The following is an 18143-nucleotide window of genomic DNA, read 5'->3' on the forward strand; positions in this document are numbered from 1 at the left end:
CCAGCAGGTCAGGGTACTCCTATGCTCTGACTATGGTGGATCATTACTCACGTTTCCAGGTGGTCGAACCTGTCAAAGACCTGACAGCAGAGACAGCAGCAAAGACGTTCCAAGCGTACTTCTGCAGACCCCATGGATATCCTGAGCAGGTCAAAGGCCCGGCCTTTGAGGCTGAATTGTTCAAGGAGTTCTGCCATCTCTACGGGTGTAAAAAGATAAGAACAACACCTTACCACCCACAAACAAACGGTCTCTGCGAAAAGATGAACATCATCATTGTCCTGCTAAAGACCATACCACTTGAGGAGAGAAACCAGTGGCCAGACCTACTACCAGACCTAGTGGATCTGTACAATCATTTACCAGTCAGTTCCACCAATTGCACTCCGGCATATCTCATGCGGGCAAGGCCAGGAAAGCTGCCCATGGATCTGGAGCTTGGTGTTGTTGAACCAGAAGCTGATATGACCACTGAAGACTGGGACACCACCAGACAAGAGCAGTACAGAAGGGTACAAGCTTGTGTCAAGGACAGTCTTACTCGGGTGAGAGAAAAGCAGGAAATGCACTACAACAAAAACGCACCAGCAGAACCTTTCACACCTGGTGAAACAGTACTAAAAAGGAAAAGACGCAACCACAAACTTGATGACCAGTGGGAAAAATACCCCTACACTGTGTTACCGTCAAGGTTTGACAACAAAAAGACCTGCGTAATTAGTCGTGATGGAGGAAGAACATCTGCTACAGTGTCCAGGGACCATCTAAAATTGTGTCCACATCTACTAAGAACTCAGGAAGAATTGTCTCTCACAACCCAGGAAGAACCTAAAGAAGCGGTGATACACACTGACCTAGGAGACTTCCCAGTGGATTGGCCTCAAATAGAAGGTGCAGTAATCATTCCAGTACTCCAATTCTATGCACAGCCAGAAAACCCTCCACAGCAAGTTGAACCTGTAAGTGCTGCAGAAGAGCCAGCTCAAGAAGTATCCCCGGATGAAGGATCCCCGGCAGGAGCAGAGCAAGAAGGCCCAGCCAATGGTAGACTTGCCAGTCCAAGAGAGAGGTTAAGGCAGTTTTACAACATGCTTACACGTAGAACTGATAGAGTAACTGAGGATACAGATACTGACACTCCACCAACCACAGCACTACGCAGAACAGTACGCAGCACGAGAGGTAAACCTCCTGCTAGGTACACTCAGTAAGTAGTCAAATTGCTGAAAGTGTAGATAGTTACCCCTGGGGTATTGTATGTTAAATTGTAATGTACTGCATAATTGTGTATTTTCCATGCATATGTACATTATTTTGTGTTTTGCTTATTTTTGAACAGTTTGAGTGATATGGACACTTTGCCTATTTACTTCTTTATTTATCAAGGGACTGCGTGGCTGAGGACTGTGTGCAGCCCAAAAACTGCTTTTGTATATAATTGCGCTCCCTGGAGTGCACTTTAGGTGACCTCAGAAGCAAAACCTGCCTGGAGTGGCACGTGTGGAGGTCCAACTCGGGATCTTCATGCCCAGCAGCCACCCCAGGGCCTACGTAGAGGGTTTAGGACAGGTCCCTCAAAACCACCAAAGTACTCTACCTTGTGAGATGGACATCCTATATGGGAACCTCACCACAAGAGACTTGGATTCTGAGGACACTCTGTATTTGTTTAATTGTTATGCAATGTTTAAGATTCGTGCCTCCCATAAAGGGAAGATAGTCCTTATTGTTTTAGTATTGCTTATATTTCCTATTGTTACTGTTTTAGAAAATGTACTTCAGCCCGGGAGTGCTGAGTTTAACTAGGGGGGAATGTGAAGCCCAGCTGTGCTTGGTATCACAACTCCTAGAAGGGTGTATTGAAGGATTCCTCCACAAGAGGCCCCCATAACCATTCACACATCTCCACCTTCCACCTCAGACCACCAGAGGGAGCCCGTTAGGGGATATAAAAGGGAAGGTGGAGCCAGGCAGCAGTTAGTCTAGATTGGAACTAACAGAGAGCAAACCTGTTGAGAGAGTTCCTGCAGTAGAAACCTGAGAGAGGTCAGCCTGCAGTGGAGCTTATCCAGATCGAGACTCAGTGTAGCTCAGTGAGGTGAGCTTTAGGTGTGCCGGCGCCATAAGATCGGTGAAGAGCGGCACGCTGCCGTTAGTGTGAGTAGCCTATTGAGGGCCCGAGTAGGCCGAAGGCGAGTAGAGAGTTAGTTCATAAGGGGGCAGAGGAGCTTAATTAGCTCACCCCGAAGAAGAAGCAGTTACCGGACACCGGGTCCGAAGCTTGCCGGGATCTCCATGACCTAGTAAGATAAACCGGAATCCCTGGAGAACTACAAGTCCCAGGATCGCTAAAGTGCTGATACGTACCAGAGCCAGGAGACACATAGGCCCCGTAGGTCGGGAGCGTGCACTCCAAGAGAAGGCCCTACCACAAGGTCAGCCAGCGCAGGACAGAGACAAAGTTAGGCCTAGCTCCAGGCAGGTCAGAAACTTATTACGCAGCAGCAAGAACCAAGAGGCCCAAAACCTGCTCATTGGGGAGGATCCGGACATACACCCTTCACCCTACAGTGCTCCGGGGAGTGCCTGAACTTCCATCAGTAAAAGGTACTGAAGTGACTTTTGTGTCCGTCCCTGTTCTTGCTCCGACTCGGCTGAGTCTCCTTGTCCTGCATCCCCGTTCTTATACTGCCCTGAGGCCTAGCTCCACCTGTGGGGAGCCATACCATCTAGCTGCCTTATCACTGGCCTCAGTGGACTGCGCAGCGCTGGTGAATATCATCAGAAACCATAGGTGGCGTCACAAACTCTTTTATAAACTCAACCAAAAACACCAACCCTTTTACAGGACAGGCCCAGGGTACGGGCCCGGGAGCCGACCACCACGACATCCCTAAAGGCCAGGCTAAAGGCCCGGGTACCGAGTTATCCCCATTCCTCTGGGCTAGTCAACGTCATGGCAGGTCCTTTTAGACCATCATGAGCCAGGATGCATCGCTATGGAGACCGGGGGCCATCAGAAGGTAAGTATAATGTATATTTTTTATTTTAATTCTTTCTTTTTTACAGGTACTATGGTACCCGGGTCTGGAGGAGAGTCTCTTCTTCTCCAAACCCAGGTACCATCCGCACATTGAATCGCTAAATATCCGCATGTGCACATGTAGTCATGTGGATATTATGCGATTCAATGCAATTCAATGGCGGTGAAAACGCTGCGATTACACAAAATAATTGGTAGTGCTGCGGATTGTTCCGCAATGATAATTCGCAGCGGAAATTTCTGCAGCATGTGCACAGCAGATGTGGATTATCATTGGGGAACATAGAAGACCTTCTACCAAGTGTTTTTTAAGCGTTTCAGCAGCGGAATTGCCGCTGCGGAAATGCTTAAAAAACGCATAGTGGGCACACAGCCTAAAGGTGGCCACACATAAGCACAGGTCTGCCACATAGGTACCTATGAATTATTATTTTGTGTATTATTTCCTACATACTTGATAGAGCAAGTCATCAATGTAAAAGTCAACTCCACATTATAGTATATGATGTACGAGTCACTAATTATCATGTGTGTCCCATCTGATGTCTGTGCACACAGTGAACATATTATACCACATACAATACAATATACATAGGAGAATATATGACTCATTTATAGAGATGAGCAACTTAATTTGCAGGACCCTGATCCAATGGTCAGATGAATATTCAGTGGCTGCTGGATAGGAGCCCTGACAGCCTCCTACCTGACACCATTCTCTTTCTCTTCCTTTGATTTGTAGCCAGGCACAATGTCATGTATGTGCCACGCCAAAAAGATGACATCATGCAAAGACTGTAATCAAAAGAGGAGTCAGAGATGCCGGCAGGCAGGAGGAGGCTCGCGGGGCTCTGGTCTGGTGGCCACAGACTACTGACGGGACTGTTTGACCAGTGTCATGCGAATCAATTGGCTCATCTGTACTGGAATAAGATATATTATATCTACATACATCAGATATTACATACAGAATAGCATGTGACAGTTATATACCACACTATGAGCACAGACATCAGATATTACACCAGTGACATATTATCCTCTGTATAACATTGGATGCCTGTATCAAAGTACATCCAGTATACAGCATAATATGTGATGTTATGCGATATACTGTGATACAGACATCAGATATTCATACCTCTCAACTTTTGAAGAACAGAAAGGGGGACAGAAAGAGGCTATGCGTGGCAAATTTTGGTCACACCCCTGGTCACACCCCAATCCACGCCCATTTACCATTATCTTTCTCGCCCGGCAGGAGGAGTTGTCAGAGGGGCGCTGGTAGTGAGGGAAATTCAGCAGACGGCCGAGACTGCAAGGCGCAGACCCAAATCCAGTACTGTCCACTGTATCCAGGGCAGTTGGGACTAGAGATGAGCGGATGGATTCTGGGGACTCCAGTCGGGCGTCCAGGTCAGTGCTACCTGGCGGCTGGACTGGAGGCCATGAATCTCTTATCTTCCGGGGCAGTGCGGCGTCATCTGTGAGTCCTGCTCATCTCTTCTTGGGACCTGAGGATTATTTTTTGTTCCCTCATTCACAGTCGGAGCCGCCAGAACTTTCTCATCTTTATGTAGATTCATTATACGACATCTGGCTTTCTTGTGGTGGCTCTTACTGTATATTGGGGGCTATGCGAGGGCTCATAGTGTAGGTAGGGGTGGTGTGTGCTAATACTGTATGTACGGGGTTTTGTGGGGGCTCATACTGTATATAGGGGGATGTCAGCATACTTAAATCTGCTCAATATTAAGTGATAATATAAATATACACAAAAAATATAATTAATATGTTAATATTAATATTGAGCTGAATTAATTTGAACCTATTGGTTCGGGCTCCACAACAGTCACGGTCTCTCATGTGGCCCCTTGGGAAAATTAATCTCCCACCCCTGCTTTATTTCAAAGCGCTATGTTAAAAATCACACGGACATCATACACACAGCGGGCACAACCATCACACAGACATCATACACACAGCGGGCACAACCATCACACAGACATCATACACACAACGGGCACAATCATCACAAGGACATCATACACACAGCGGTCACAACCATCACACACACACACATCATACACACAGTGGGCACAACCATCACACACACACATCATACACACAGTGGGCACAACCATCATACGGACATCATACACACAGGGGGCACAACCATCACACGGACATCATACACACAACGAGCACAACCATCACACAGACATCATACATATGTAGCACCCTGGGGGCTCGGTTGCTACAGAGGTATTGCACCTCATCCAGAGGTGTGATATCTCACGCTCAGGTAAGGATGGGGTGTGGATCAGGACCCCGACACCTGCATGCATTACACCACATTTCCGGGGGGCAGGGCGACCGATATGCTCCAAGTAGAGCACGACAGTCCCTGTCCCTGGCTGGAGTGGGGGGAGGGAACACCGAGGAATGGGGAACCCTGTAGTGAAGGAGCAGGGAGGAAGCAGTTCCTAGGTGCACCTAGAGGGAGGTACAAAAGGTGCGCACCATCTTAGATCAGAGTTGAGTTCAGGCAGAGAGAAGATGTGACAGAGCAGGACTCTGTGGAGCTCTGCTCCGGACGCGGGCATAGCCTGTGAGGCCCAGTCAGCACTGAAGGAAGAGAGAGAGAGAGTTGGGGAAGAAGAGAAATGAAGAGGAGCGGAGGAGGCTCCAGGAACATAGAGGAAAGAAGGGGCCCCAGGGGTGTGCACCGGCTGGTAGCCACCATACGCCCGCATCTACCTGAGTAGAGGGGTCAGGCCAAGGCGGAGACCGGTCCCCGAAACTAGTGGAGGCGGGGAACTACCCTCAGCTAGAAACCGGAGGCTGTGACATTTCATGTGGTGCAGCCCCTCACTATACCCGCTAGGAAGGCACCACATAGGGTCAGGGAAACTAGCGCCGATGTTTACCCAGAGAAGGCCCGAGGCAGCCGGACAGAAGCGTGGTCACTGGTGGGGTATGACAGGCCAGAGGAAGGATACGCAAAGGGGGTCCTGCGAAGCGCTCCAAAATCATCTGGGAGTTGGCCGAGCCCCCTCACCTGGTGAACATGTTGCGACGCGGGAAGTTACAGCCGGCCGGAGTAATGTGGAATAACGAACTGTGAGTAAAGATCCTGGACTGCATTACAAAGACTCCGAGTCATTATTCCCACGCACCATCACCCCCATCATCTACCTACACTGCCCTGGGGCTACACTCCTCCCGTGGGGTGTTATACCATCCCTGTGCTGCTCACCAACACCAGCCCCAGCGATCTGTCCTGCAGCGGCGGTCCACTCTGACCGCAATCCACGGGTGGCGTAGTCGGACATTTGAAAATAATGAAAACCATATCAATAGACTGCCATTGGTTTGACCACCCTGAGCCACGGGACCGGGTCATCGCCAAGGTGACTACAACCCCCAACATCCCACAAAAGGCCCGGTTCCGGGTTCCCCACACGGCCCAGGGGGCGAGTCACATACAACGGGCACAATCATCACATGGACATCACACACACAGCGGGCACAACATGACATGTATATATTCACTTCTTCTCCATCATGTCTCCAGTGGCAGTGGTGGGGCCTGGTGTTTGCAATCAGCAGCAGAGGATGGGCTGTACGCAGGAGAGCTGTCAGCCCTGCAGTGTCCCTAAATCCCCTTCCCATCTCCCCTAGTCCCGACTGCAGAGCTGCTGGTGACATTGCATGAGCCCCCTCCCATCCTGTAATAACAGCAGCCACAGATGGGAGAGGCTGCGGGTCTCTCCCCTCACCTCAGGACCGCACCTTGTTGTCATGTCCTCCGCAGACAGGCCCCGCCCCCTGTCCCCTCACCTCCTCATGCTGTGCGGTCTCTGCACAGTAGAATTCCTCTGCACTGATGCCGGGGAGGAGCAGGGAGCGGGAGGCGGAGCTACAAGGGGTCACACACAGCATGGAAAGCCTGCATGTCTGGGAAAAAAAGCCCAGTGCCTAGCAACGCCCCTGCCGGGAGAACAGCTGAGCCGGGACGGGACTGAGCCCTCAAATCGGGACAGGCCCAGGGAATAGGGGAGGGTTGTTGGCTATGGATATTATACCAGCCTCCTATTATCCTGTATATAATATGGGATGTCTGTGCCTATAGTATAGATATTATACCACATACCGGCTAATATGTAACTAGTGCACATTACACCATGAGTACAGACATTAGATATTACACCAGTCACGTATTATCCTCTATACACCATCTGATGTCTGTGCACAGTATATTACATCCAGTATACAGGATAATATGTGATGGTATATATGACATACTGTTCTACAGACACCAGATGGTATATACTGGATAATAAATGATGGTATATATCAGGGCAGGGGCGGACACAGACTGTAGTGGGCCCCTGTGCAAGAAATTTTGGGGGGCCCCCCCTGCCCTTCATAAGGCAACAAAGTTATGTAAACATAACCCCTCATGTGCATCTCTCACCCCCCCATGTGCAGCTCTCATCCCACCCATGTGCATCTCTCATCCCCCCATGTGCATCTCTCATCCCCCCATGTGCATCTCTCATCCCCCCATGTGCATCTCTCATCCCCCCCATGTGCATCTCTCACCCCCCATGTGCATCTCTCACCCCCCCATGTGCATCTCTCACCCCCCATGTGCATCTCTCACCCCCCCATGTGCATCTCTCACCCCCCCCATGTGCATCTCTCACCCCCCCCATGTGCATCTCTCATCCCCCCGTGCATCTCTGATTCCCCCCACTCCTAGTTAATTAATTGTATTTAAAAAAAATAAAACTTGTTATACTTACCCCCATGCAATCCCTGCAGAATCCTGGCGCTCGTCCACGTCGCTGCCACCAGGTTCTCCTGACGTTCGGCCATGTGACGGCGCCACATACATAGCCATCAGCTTTTGTTTTGGCCAAAAGATTTTTAAAGCCGCCACCACGATAAGGTAGACTCTTCTGGGCGGGCCCTACTCTAACCTATTAAAATTTTCTTAAAATATCCAATACTCTTTTTAGATATATTTTTATTTAGTTTTCTTTAAGGGAATGTGTCATATACATTTTTTTTTTAAATGACCAATAATACCACATACAGGGAATACCGCCACACCATGACCAGACCACATATTACCACAACATAGTGACCGAATAATACCACACAGAAGGGAGAAAAACTGCCACACCATGACCAGACCACATATTACCACTACATTACTAATATTACCACCACATTACTAATATTACCATAAGTGTCATTATACACGGGAGCTCTATACATGGTATGTATAACGTAAGTGTCCAGGTAATCTAGTGATCACCAGTGAAATTATACACAGGAGCTCTGTATATAGTGTCAGTGTACAGGTAATACAGTGATCACCAGTGACATTATACACAGGAGCTCTGTATATAGTGTACAGGTAATACAGTGATCATCAGTGACATTATACACAGGAGCTCTGTATATAGTGTCAGTGTACAGGTAATACAGGGATCACCAGTGACATTATACACAGGAGCTCTGTATATAGTGTCAGTGTACAGGTAATACAGTGATCACCAGTGAAATTATACACAGGAGCTCTGTATATAGTGTCAGTGTACAGGTAATACAGTGATCACCAGTGACATTATACACAGGAGCTCTGTATATAGTGTCAGTGTACAGGTAATACAGTGATCACCAGTGACATTATACACAGTGTACATGTAATAGACTGACTCACCGGTGACGTCTCTAGGTGAAGTCCTTCATCTTCGCTTTTCTCCTTCATCCAGCACAGACCGCCATCACATCTTCCAGCCAGGACTCGTCTCTGCATAAAATAACACAGTTATCTAGAGCACATTCCCCAACTTCTACATTACGCAGCTGAATACAGACGTGCATACACCATCAATATATGGTTAGTTATTATGCAACCTACCATTCCAAATATAAATTGTAATCCACCACTGTGCCCCCATTAACTGTAAATAGGCACTTAATATATAGTTTAATTAGAACCTCTACTCTTTCTGCCAATTTGTTACCAGTCACACTCCTGCATCCGCAACGCCCCCTACTCTATACTTCCTGCTCCCCGCATTCAATATTTACATGCACCCCCTGCCCCAATTCATTATATCATGTCCGTGCTCTCCCCACCCCATCATCATTTATCATTTACTCTCCCCCACCCCACATTCGTTATGTGCAGCTCATTATCCCCCTACTACCAATTCCCCCATGTGCAGCTCTCAAACCCCCCCATGTGCAGCTCTCATCCCCCCCATGTGCACATCTCTCACCCCCTCCCCCACATGTGCCCCTCTCGTCCCCCTCCCCCACATGTGCCCCTCTCTCATCCCCCTCCACCACATGTGCACCTCTCTCATCCCCCTCCACCACATGTGCACCTCTCTCATCCCCCCCCACACATGTGCATCTCCCATCTCCCCCCCACCACATGTGCATCTCCCATCCCCCCCCCACACATGTGCATCTCCCATCTCCCCCCCCACACATGTGCATCTCCCATCTCCCCCCCCACACATGTGCATCTCCCATCTCCCCCCCCACACATGTGCATCTCCCATCTCCCCCCCCACACATGTGCATCTCCCATCTCCCCCCCCACACATGTGCATCTCCCATCTCCCCCCCACCACATGTGCATCTCCCATCCCCCCCCACACATGTGCATCTCCCATCCCCCCCCACACATGTGCATCTCCCATCTCCCCCCCCACACATGTGCATCTCCCATCTCCCCCCCCACACATGTGCATCTCCCATCTCCCCCCCCACACATGTGCATCTCCCATCTCCCCCCCCACACATGTGCATCTCCCATCTCCCCCCCCACACATGTGCATCTCCCATCTCCCCCCCCACACATGTGCATCTCCCATCTCCCCCCCCACACATGTGCATCTCCCATCTCCCCCCCCACACATGTGCATCTCCCATCTCCCCCCCCACACATGTGCATCTCCCATCTCCCCCCCCACACATGTGCATCTCCCATCTCCCCCCACACACACATGTGCATCTCCCATCTCCCCACACACACACATGTGCATCTCCCATCTCCCCCCCACACACATGTGCATCTCCCATCTCCCCCCCCCCACACACATGTGCATCTCCCATCCCCCCCCCACACACACATGTGCATCTCCCATCTCCCCCCCCACACACACACATGTGCATCTCCCATCTCCCCCCCACACACACACACACACACACACACATGTGCATCTCCCATCTCCCCCCCCCCACACACACACACACACACACATGTGCATCTCCCATCTCTCCACTCCTAGTTAATTGTATTTAAAAAAAAATAAAACTTGTTATACTTACCCCCATGCGATACCTGCTGAATCCTGGCGCTCGTCCAAATCGCTGACAGCAGGTTCTCCTGACTTCCGGCCATGTGACGGCACCGTCACATGACCGGAAGTCAGGGGAATCATGAAGGCGCTGCTGCAACAGCGCAGCTCAGCGCTGAAATGTCCCGGACCCGGCGCATAGCATGGGGCCGGGGGCCCCATGAGGAGAGAGACGCACAAGAGGGGGGCCCCCGAGGGGGCCCCTACCGGCCGGGCCCCATACTGGAGTCAGGGCAGTCATGCCCTGATGGTGGCCCTGCTGGAGGCTGGAGGGGCCCCCTCTCCCTCGGGGCCCCGTTCAATGAACCGGCTGCACGGGCGGTAGTTCCGCCCCTGTATCAGGAGTGGGCAATTAATTTTCCAGAGGGGCCACATGAGAGAACGTAACTGTTGTGGGGGCCTGAACCAACAGGCTGAAAGGCTGAAATTAGTTCTGCTCAATATTAATATTAACTACAATTAATATAAAATAATATTTATATAATTTAATATTGAGCAGAATTAAGTATGCCAACATCCCCCTATATACCGTATGAGCCCACACACAGCCCCCCTATATACCATATGAGCACACACATAGCCCCCTGTATACAGTATGAGCCCCCACACAGCTCCCTATTTATTTATTTATTTTACTAACTTACCATATTTTGCAGATTATAAAATGCACCGTATCATAAGACCCACCCCAAATTTTGGTGAGAAAAATAGGAATTTTTTTTTTTAATAAAATGCTGGTGCTTCTTATAGTCCGCTTTTACGGTAGATTACCCAGGGAAGGGGGCTGCTGTGGTGGAGCAGGGTCGCTGCTCCAGGAAGCTGGCAGCGGCAGGAGTGGGGTGATGCTGTGGACCCTAGGCTGGGAGGGGGATGTTCGACGATGAGCCGGGCTCCGTGCTTTCACAAAATGCCGGCGGATCCCCTGTACTTCCCGTGGTTTTCAATGCTGTAGACTTAGGGAAAATGGCCACCGCAGGCGGCACATGCTTAGGTTGAGACCTCGGGAGACAAGATCTCGGTATCACGATCTCAATCCGCACATGCGCCGCCTCTGGTGGCCTTTTTTCCCCAAGTTCACCGCATTGAAAATCATGGAAAGTGTGGGTGCTCCTCCGATATTTTGTGAAAGCACAGAGCCCGTCGCACAGCCAGACACCCACCTTCCCAGCCTGGGGCCCGCAGCATCGCCTCACTCCTGCCGGTAAACTACATTCAGATTATAAAACGTACCCCCATTTTCCCAAAAAATTTTGGAGGAAAAAAGTGCGTACTATAATCTGAAAAGTACAGTATATAGTGCTATTAATTCCACAGCAGATTACAGACATTATTCCTACATACAGTATGCACCCCACATAGCCCCTATATACAGTGTAAACCACCACATAGCCCTTATATACAGTGTGAGCCCTCATATTCCATCCTATATACAGTATTAGCCACCACATAGCCGCCTATATACCGTATGAGCCCCCACATAGCCTCCTATACATATTATGAGCCGCCACATAGCCTCCTTTGTACAGTATGAGCCCGCATATAGCCTCCTATATATAGTATGAGCCCCCTATGTACAGTATGAGTCCTCACATAGCCTCCTTTATACAGTATGAGCCCCCACATAGCCTTCTACTGTATACATATTATTAGCCGCCACATAGCCTCCTATGTACAGTATGAGTCCCACATAGCCTCCTTTATACAATGTGAGTCCCCACATAGCCTCTCTATATATTGTCAGACCCCACGTGGCCTCTTATATACATTATGAGATCCGCATAGCTTCCTATATACAGTGTGAGCCCCCACATAGTCTCTCTATATACAATATGAGCCCTCAAATAGCCTCCTATATACAGTATGATTCCCTCATAGCCTTCTATATACAGTGTAAGGCCCCACATAACCTCTTATATACAGTGTGAGCCCTCACATAGCCTCCTATATACTGTATGAGCCCTCACATAGCCTCCTATATACTATATGAGCCCTCACATAGCCTCCTATATACAGTATGAGTCCTCACATAGCCCCCTATATGCAGGCACACATTCCATGCACATACGAAAAAAAAAAAAAAAGACATACTCACTTCGCTCTCGTTCCCCCGCGGTCTGTTCTTTTCTCCGGTGCACTGACTCTCCACACAGCAGATGTGATGTCATCATGTTTGCTGTGTCAGTCGCAAAAGCTGATCTGTGGAAGTAGGAGCCAGCGGCTCGTTCTTCCACCAATGTATTCACCACACTGCAGATAGCAGTGATATTGGGATAGGGGAGAGTATGGTGTGGCCCGTTCACCACAGTTTTCAGCCCTTCGGCTGTCTCAGTCCACGGGATGAACTTTGTAGTTACAGTATTATATATACCAGACATGGGTAGAGTTCAGATATACTATACACACATTACATGTACATAACATCTGTTCACACAGTATACCACATGCATACAATATATATTAGAATACATGACTAGTATATAATATACTGTGACTATAGACATCTGATGTTGTATAGTAATGTGTATTTTTTTAAAACATCTGATGTGTGTATCACAGTAGATGATAGGCTAATCTGTATACTAGATGTGGTATATTATGTACAGGGATATACACTGTACTGAACACACCTGGACGTGCCTACAGGACCTCACATATTATATATGGGGCCATATAGTAGAATATGACGTGCTGTAGGTTCAGCTGTAATCAGTCGGTGCAGGGTCTTGTATTGTGATGTCTGTGGTCTCTGCTAGGACTAAGTGTGATTTATTGCACCAGACTGAACTTTTTGCACTGACAGGAGAACCCTAATCTGCATGAAAGTTCAGACTCCTGCAATAACTCACACAGAGCCCCAGCAGCTGGCCCTCTGATTGGACAATATAGAATCCTGGGTGAATTTATGAGAAGGTGAGCACAGTCCTGCTTCCCCCTCACTGCAGACCTCCTGACCTCATACTGACTGAGACCACTGAGGTCTCCGATCCACAGGTTCCTCTCCATCAAACTGAATCAGTTCCAGGTGAACTGTGTGACGTCACTTCAGCGGACTGAGCCACACAGCGTGCAGGGGGTGTATCTGCATATCTGTGATGTGGCTGGGCCTGCAGCTGAACATATTTAAAGGTACATTGCTGTCCCCTGGCAGCCCTGAGCAGCTGCTTGGGAACTGGCCTGGGGGGCATTTGCCCCTCTGCCCCCCGGCCCAGCCCGTCCCTGACTCACACAGAGACGCAGCAGCAGGCTCCCGATCGGACAATATAGAATCCTGGGTGAATTTATGAGAAGGTGAGCACAGTCCTGCGGCCTCCTCACTGCAGACCTCCTGACCTCATACTGACTGAGACCACTGAGGTCTCCGATCCACAGGCTCCTGTCCGGCTGACTGAATGAGGTCAAGGTGCGCTGCGTGACGTCACTTCAGCAGACTCAGACACACAGCGTGCAGGGAGCATATCTGCATCTCTGTGATGTGGCCGGGTCGGCAGCTGAACATATTTTAAGGTACATTGCTGTCCCCTGGCAGCCCTGAGCAGCTGCTTGGAAACTGGCCTGGGGGCATTTGCCCCTCTGCACCCCAGCCCAGCCCAGCCTGCCCTTGACTGCTAGTATGATGGTGACTTTTCTTTGTCTTTTTTTTTTGTGTTTATTCTGGCTGTCCAAATGTTCGCTTTTGGTGGCGATATGTTTTGGAAAAAAATTAGACACATAATGTTCTGGCTTTTATAGTTACAATGCATTGTGAAAGTATTTGGCCGCCTTGAACTTTTCTACCTTTTGCCACATTTCTGGCTTCAAACATAAAGATATAAAATTCTAATTTTTTTTGGGAAGAATCAACAACAAGTGGGACACAATCGTGAAGTGAAATGAAATTTATTGGATATTTTAAACTTTTTTAACAAATTAAAAACTGAAAAGTGGGGCGTGCAATATTATTCGGCCCCTTTATTTTCAGTGCAGCAAACTCACTCCAGAAGTTCAGTGAGGATCTCTGAATGATCCAATGTTGTCCTAAATGACTGGTAATGATAAATAGAATCCACCTGTGTGTAATGAAGTCTCCGTATAAATGTACCTGCTCTGTGATAGTCTCAGGGTTCTGTTTCAAGTGCAGAGAGCATCATGAAGACCAAGGAACACACCAGATTGGTCCTAGATACTGTTGTGGCGAAGTTTAAAGCTGGATTTGGATACAAAAAGATTTCCCAAGTTTTAAACATCTCAAGGGGCACTGTGCAAGCAATCATATTGAAATGGAAGGAGTATCAGACGACTGCAAATCTACCAAGACCCGGCCGTCCCTCTAAACTTTCATCTCGAACAAGGAGAAGACTGATCAGAGATGCAGCCAAAAGGCCCATGATCACTCTGGATGAAATGCAGAGATCTACAGCTGAGGCAGGAGAGTTTGTCCATAGGACAACCACCAGTCATACACTGCACAAATCTGGCCTTTAGGGAAGAGTGGCAAGAAGAAAGACATTTCTCAAAGATATCCATAAAAAGTCTGGTTTGAAATTTGCCACAAGCCACCTGGGAGACACACCAAACATGTGGAATAAGGTGCTCTGGTCAGATGAAACCAAAATCGAACTTTTTGGCCACAATGCAAAATGATATGTTTGGCGTAAAAGCAACACAGCTCATCACCTTCAAAACACCATCCCCACTGTCAAACATAGTGGTGGCAGCATCATGGTTTGGGCCTGCTTTTCTTCAGCAGGGACAGGGAAGATGGTTAAAATTGATGGGAAGATGAACAGAGCCAAATGCAGGACCATTCTGGTAGAAAACCTGTTGGAGTCTGCAAAAGACCTGAGACTGGGACGAAGATTTATCTTCCAACAAGACAATGATCCCAAACATAAAGCAAAATCTACAATGGAATGGCTCAAAAATAAATGTATCCAGGTGTTAGAATGGCCAAGTCAAAGTCCAGACCTGAATCTAATCGAGAATCTGTGGAAAGAGCTGAAAACTTATGTTCACAAACGCCCTCCAACCAACCTCAATGAGCTCGAGCTGTTTTGCAAGGAAGAATGGGCAAGAATTTTAGCCTCTCGATATGAAAAACTGATAGAGACATACCCCAAGCGACTTGCAGCTGTAATCGCAGCAAAAGGTGGCGCTACAAAGTATTAACTCAAGGGGGCCGAATAATATTGCACGCCCCACTTTTCATTTTTTAATTTGTTAAAAAAGTTTAAAATATCCAATAAATTTCGTTCCACTTCACGATTGTGTCCCACTTGTTGTTGATTCTTCCCAAAAAAATTAGAATTTTATATCTTTATGTTTGAAGCCAGAAATGTGGCAAAAGGTAGAAAAGTTCAAGGGGGCCAAATACTTTCACAATGCACTGTATTTGTGTTAAACCTCACCTACAAACTAACACATATTCAGACAATCCTAATATACCATTTGTATTTGCCATACTTATATCATCTTGAACCTGCCGTGAGCTGCCTCCCAAATTAGGATATAGTTGGCAGCAAATATAGTTCCACGGACCAGCCATACCTACCAAACTCTCCGGACCATGGTGTATTTCTACCCTTTATTCCACTTCCCTCACTTACTCATGTTGCTGATACCCCACATTTTTCAACACCCAGTCCTGGCCCTGATTACAGTTCTGCACCTTATTATAATTAGTAATGTTTATTTGTTTTATTTTGCATGTTTTGGGGCATGACAGAAATATTTCTTTTTGATCATTTTTTTAATAAATTAAGTTTGTTTTTTCCTATCTGCTTGTTTTATTCTTTGCCACCTTATACAAAAAGGTAGTTAAATGTAATGTTCAAGGATACAGTGGGTACTGAAAGTATTCAGACCCCTTTACATTTTTCACTCTTTGTTTCATTGCAGTCATTTGGTAAATTCTAAAAAGTTCTTTTTTTTTCTCACTAAAGTGTACTCTGCACCCCATCTTGACTGAAATAAACAGAAATGTAGAAACTTTTGCAAATTTATTAAAAAAGAAAAACTGAAATATCACATGGTCATAAGTATTCAGACCCTTTGCTCAGACACTAATATTTAAGTCACGTGCTGTCCATTTCCTTGTGATCCTCCTTGAGATGGTTCTACTCTTTCATTGGAGTCCAGCTGTGTTTAATTAAACAGGTAGGACTTGATTTGGAAAGGCACACACCTGTCTATATAAGACCTCACAGCTCACAGTGCATGTCAGACCAAATGAGAATCATAAGCTCAAAGGAACTGCCCAAGGATCTCAGAGACAGAATTGTGGCAAGGCACAGGTCTGGCCAAGGTTACAAAAGAAGTTCTGCATTACTCAAGGTTCCTAAGAGCACAATGGGCTCCATAATCCTTAAATGGAAGAAGTTTGGGATCACCAGAAGTCTTCCTAGACCTGGCCGCCCAGCCAAACTGAGCAATCGTGGGAGAAAAGCCTTGGTGAGAGAGGTAAAGAAGAACCCCAAGATCACTGTGGCTGAGCTCCAGAGATGCAGCAGGGAGATGGGAGAAAGTTCCACAAAATCAACTATCACTGCAGCCCTCCACCAATCGGGCCTTTATGGCAGAGTGGACCGACGGAAGCCTTTCCTCAGTGCAAGACATATAAAAGCCCGCATAGAGTTTGCTCAAGAACACATGAAGGACTCCCAGACTATAAGAAAAATAAGATTCTCTGGTCTAATGAGACGAAGATAGAACTTTTTGGTAATAATTCTAAGCGGTATGTGTGGAGAAAACCAGGCACTGCTCATCACCTGCCCAATACAATCCCAACAGTGAAACATGGTGGTGGCAGCATCATGCTATGGGGGTGTTTTTCAGCTGCAGGGAAAGGACGATGGTTGCAATTGAAGGAAACATGAATGCGGCCAAGTACAGAGATATCCTGGATGAAAATCTCTTCCAGAGTGCTCTGGACCTCAGACTTGGCCGAATGTTCACCTTCCAAAAAGACAATGACCCTAAGCACTAAGCTAAAATAACAAAGGAGTGGCTTCAGAACAACTCTGTGACCATCCTTGACTGGGCCAGCCAGAGCCCTGACCTAAACCCAATTGAGCATCTCTGGAGAGACCTGCAAATGGCTGTCCACCAACGTTCAGCATCCAACCTGATGGAACTGGAGAGGATCAGCAAGGGAGAATGGCAAAGGATCCCCAAATCCAGGTGTGAAAAAGGGTGCTTTTACTCAGTACTTAGCAAAGGGTCTGAATACTTATGACTATGTGATATTTCAGTTTTTCTTTATTAATAAATTTGCAAAAATTTCTACATTTCTGTTTTTTTTTCAGTCAAGATGGGGTGCAGAGTGTACTTTAATGAGAAAAAAATGAACTTTTTAGAATTTACCAAATGGCTGCACTGAAACAAAGAGTGAAAAATTTAAAGGGGTCAGAATACTTTCCGTACCCACTGTATATGATTTTCACAATATTCTTGGGGAAATTAAATTTATTAGAAAGATTTTGAGAAAGGGGGACTTCAAATACATAAGTAGGGCTATAGCAGTGATGACTTAGCCCAGGACCTTAGGACCTTATATTGTCTATTCATATATAGTTTAGTCTACGTTTTGGCGTTGTTTTATATCCTTACAAATTTAGGTATTTATTTTTGAAAAAATGGGATTGGGTCCATTTAATTTTCTTAACAGCTGAGGGAAAGCAGTGGGCTGGTGTTATTATTCTGGGAAGGGGCCGCTATTCATGGATCTTCCCAGC

This window comes from Phyllobates terribilis, unplaced genomic scaffold, assembly GCF_046119375.1.
Source record: "Phyllobates terribilis strain yellow unplaced genomic scaffold, ASM4611937v1 Scaffold_11__3_contigs__length_659146591, whole genome shotgun sequence".
Lineage (NCBI taxonomy): Eukaryota > Metazoa > Chordata > Amphibia > Anura > Dendrobatidae > Phyllobates > Phyllobates terribilis.